This window comes from Rhinoderma darwinii, chromosome 7 (genome assembly GCF_050947455.1).
Source record: "Rhinoderma darwinii isolate aRhiDar2 chromosome 7, aRhiDar2.hap1, whole genome shotgun sequence".
Lineage (NCBI taxonomy): Eukaryota > Metazoa > Chordata > Amphibia > Anura > Rhinodermatidae > Rhinoderma > Rhinoderma darwinii.
Genome location: NC_134693.1, coordinates 11,485,234 through 11,489,014, shown reverse-complemented (window position 1 = coordinate 11,489,014; position 3,781 = coordinate 11,485,234).

The following is a 3,781-nucleotide window of genomic DNA, read 5'->3' as shown; positions in this document are numbered from 1 at the left end:
AACATCTTTAACATATGAAAAAATAATTTGTGATGACACTGTTCCTTTAAGGAGAGACAATGCCTATAGTTTGAGACGTGAATTTCGCAGATAAGGTGTGTGTGTGTAATATGTTGAAACATGCTAATGTCTTACCTAGGAGAACTGCAGACAATGCAAATAAGAACATGTATGTATATTGAGATGTTTTCTTTGGCTTGTTTGCTTTTGTATTTGTTAAAATTCCTAATAAAAATTTAGATTATGAAAAAGAAATAATTCCAGTCTAGTAAAAATATAAAAAAAATAAAATGTGGAAAAAAAATTCTATATATGTATTTTATTATTTTTACTTTGAGCAAAACAGGAGTCAGGTAATGAGCAACCGTGACAAACATGTACAAAATGAGGTCTTTGGTGATATAATATAACGTAACAAGCCCATAATAGATAAAGAAGATTAATGCCAAAGTTTAACAAATATATTTCAGCAATAAACCCGCCGCAAGATTTGTCCCCCCCCCCACCCCCCCCTGTACATGATCAATATCTAATCCAATGTGGATATGGTCACACTACATTAGGATTTTCAATAGGATCTGATCTATTATCAGCCCCGTACAGTTCACTTGGCTGGAAAGACTAAACTATTCCTTATGTAGGGGAGCCGTACAGTCCCAGGACAACACGATTATCAAAAACTTTTTGGAGAGGTGCAGCAGTTATAACTTAGAGGTGTCACTCGGATGTGTATTAGGGGCCAGTTCACACGTGGCATATTTGCTGCCCTTTTTATTTAGAATAATATATTTTACCATCATTTTTTTGCAAAAATTGCAGCAAAAAATTCAAGTGCGCCCTCACCCTTATGATCATACATATATAAAAAATGCCTTCGTTCACACAGAGTTTTTTTTGCAGGAGGAAAATCTGCCTCAAAATTTTGAGGCAGATATTGCTCTGCCTGCACTCCGATTTCCATGGCGTTTTTCACCCGCGGCCTTTGAGCGCCAAGGGCTTAAAACGCCGCAAAATACGCTTTCTCTGCTCGATTGATGTCAATGGGAGGTCAGAGGCGTAGACACCCGAAGATAGGTCATGTCCCTTCTCTTTCCCGTGAGCCGTTTACTCCGCTCGCAGGGAAAAAAAACGCCTCCGCCTCCCATTGAAATCAATAGGAGGCATTTTCTGCCGTTTTATGCCGCGGTTTCCATGTCAAAAAACTCAGTGTGAATTCACCAGGTTCACACAGAAGCAGAACTTAAAAAAAAAAAAACGAGTTCTATAATAAAAAGCAAATTATTATTTTTTTTTTAATTGAAAAAAAAAATAGCTAAAATATTGGTATAGAACAATTTTTTTTCTCTATATATATTTTTCTTTATTTTAGTGATCTTTTTGACCGAAAAAGATCTAAAAAAAATTCCCAAAACAAAAAAAAACAAAACTGTTCTGTAGGATTTTTGTTATTATATAATTCGGCAGAAGTCTGAAAACTTTTTTTAATGGTTAACGCGCCTACACAATGTAAAAGTAAAAATACCTGTGATGGGCATCTCATGAATGCCGACCTGAAGATCGCAAGTAATACTTATAAATACGGTCGCGTTGCCACATTCCAGGTGATGCAACTGCGAAACATCAGTCACCAAAAATCCAAATCTGATGGATTTTTATCGCAAATTTCTGGCGACTTTTCCAGCATAGACTGCGACTCATTTGCAACACTTTAGCAATTTTTTGGGGTGCTTTTTTTGCATGTCACGAATCCTAAATAACATGCGTCTCGCAACCAAATCGCACACAACTTTTTAGGTTGCCGAAGGCCAAATAGGTTCTTCTCATCTAATGTAAGGCTTCGTTCACATCTGCATCGGGACTCCATTCATGGGTTTCCGTCTGAACTTTCAGTCAGGGGAACCCATGAACGGAATCCAAACTGAAACAAATGGAAACCAAATTGGAAGCCATAGATTTCCGTTTGCATCACCATTGGTTTCAATGGTGATGGATCCGGTGCAAATGGTTTCCGTTTGTCACCGTTGCGTAAGGGTTCCGTCATTTTGAAGGAATGAATAGCGCAGTCGACTATGGTATTCAGTCAAAACAACGGAACCCTTACACAACGGTGACAAACGGAAACCATTTGCACCGGATCCATCACCATTGAAACCAATGGTGATGCAAACGGAAATCTATGGCTTCCAATTTGGTTTCCATTTGTTTCAGTTTGGATTCCGTTCATGGGTTCCCCTGACTGAAAGTTCAGACGGAAACCCATGAATGGAGTCCCGATGCAGATGTGAACGAAGCCTAATACAGTATAACCACTATGTACTTCAATTTAGCAAAATATTTGTTTTACATTTTTTTCTGCATTTTGCAAAAATATTCAAAATTTTAATAATCCATTTCAGTTACCAATTGCCCAATTAAAACAAGTTACATATTAAGGGTAAGTTCACACGTAGCATAAACACTGCAGATTTTATGGTGGAAAATAATACAGTAGCAGAGAGTGGAGGAGTTTTGAAGAAGTCTCATCCACACGCTGAAGAAATTGAAAAAAAAAAACAGCTGAAAAAAGTTAAAAAATTGATCTGAAGGGCAGTTCTTTAATCCGCAGGACGTCAATTTATGCTTTGGAATCTTTTCTATTTCGGGTTTTCCCCATTGAATTCAATGGGAAGGTAAAACCCGCAACAAATAGCAGATGTTGCATTTTTAGCATCGGAAAAGCTGCGATTCTGACGAAGAAAATCGCAACTCAGGAAAAAACCAAAAACACTTTTTTTTGTCAAGTTTATATTTACAGCCGGGCCGGCTTCTGATCTTCTTCCAAGGATGACGTTTCATCCCATGTGACTGTTGCAGCCAATCACGGCCTGTAACGGTCACATGGGCTGCAGTGACGTCCCAGGAGGCCGGCCTGGACAAGAACAAAAGGATTTCCAGCCGGGATCCCCTGCAGGTTCCAGAGTGGATATGATGTGTACTTTTATGCATCGTATCTGCCCTGTGTGAACATGGGCACAGAATCAGTGTTTAGAGGGGTTTTCCAGCCAGTAAAAAGCGATGATCTCTCCTCAGGATCGGCCATCAATAACCGACTCCCGGGACCCCCACCGATCAGCTGTTTTGAAGGGGGTGCAGCGCTCATGAGCGCTGCTTCCCCTGCCCTTCTTCTTGCCCCCCCGAGTCGTCGACACTTTAGTGGCGATTCACAGGTACTGCAGCCTATTCTCCCATTCACTTCAATGTAATACTGCAATACCTGTGAATCGCCGCTAAATGCATGTCGAAGAATGACAATGAGCGAGAAGAAATGAAGGGGAAGTAGCGCTCGTACGAATGCTGCGGCCCCTTCAAAACAGCTGATCGGCGGGGGTCTTGGGAGTCGGACCCCGACCGGTCAGCTATTGATCAGCTATCCTGAGGAGAGGCCATCACTTTTTATTGGCTGGAAAACCCCTTTATGACAGAGTACCGAAAACAAATGTTTAAATAAATTATGTGTAACACCTGTCAGCGAGGCCGGGGTCACATGTCTGCTGAGTATCGTCAGACCCCGGCAATGGGTAAATACTGTCCAACACCTCGAAACGAGACCCTTTTTACAGCCCTGTTGTGTTTTTACGCTGCTCCGATAAATGGTATCACCCTTTAAGGAATGTAAGGGCCCTCAAATCCATCTCTGAAGACGTACAAGTCACATGGAAGTATACGGACAAAAATATATGACTGACTAACGTGTAGCATTTCCCCCCAAAAACTTTTTATAAATCCGTTTCAATTTCTTCCA